Genomic DNA, 716 nt, shown 5'->3' on the forward strand with positions numbered 1-716 from the left:
TGCCAGGCCGTCAGTGTTTAGGTGCCTGCTTTTGCAGCAGCACTGGGAATACATCTGCATATCACCTGGAGACCTGGAGACCAGTGGGAAGTCTGAGGCCTTGCTGCAAGGGGAAGTTGGAGTTGGATGCAAATTTCCCACTGGGAGAGGGAGGAGGGCCAGTCCCAGCCAGCTCACCGTCTGGTAATCCAGGAGGAGCACCTGAATTTTTTTAAAAAATTAATCCTCCTTGTTACTCTACAACATCTTTGGAAATTATCTTAAATCCCTTTTGGAGGAAAGCAGGATATAAAAATTAACTAAAAAATAAAATAACAAGGGTGCCTGGGTGGCTCAGTTCGTTAAGCATCCGACTCTTCATTTAGGTTCAGGTCATGATCTCAGGGTTGTGAGATGGAGCCCTGAATCAGGCTGTACTCTAAGTGTGGAGCCTGCTTAAGATTCTCTCTCTCTCTCCCCCTCTCCATCTGCCCTCCCCTCCTCTTTCTCTCTCTCCCTAAAATAATAAAATAAAATAAAAATATAATCATACTGACAATATCCCCTCTACCCCACTCCCCAAAAACCTGAATCATACTACCAAAAAGAATACTGTCCTTTGAAGTAGTGCTCTTTAGAGACTGTAGGCAATAGTGTCTCCATAATTCAGTACATGCTTGGACTTCTCTTTGGAAACCACCTCTAAAGCCATTTATCAAGCACAGAACAAAATCATC

This window comes from Eumetopias jubatus, unplaced genomic scaffold (assembly GCF_037043125.1).
Source record: "Eumetopias jubatus isolate StellerSeaLion01/CBP00866 unplaced genomic scaffold, mEumJub1_p1.0 scaffold_15, whole genome shotgun sequence".
NCBI classification, from domain to species: Eukaryota; Metazoa; Chordata; class Mammalia; order Carnivora; family Otariidae; genus Eumetopias; species Eumetopias jubatus.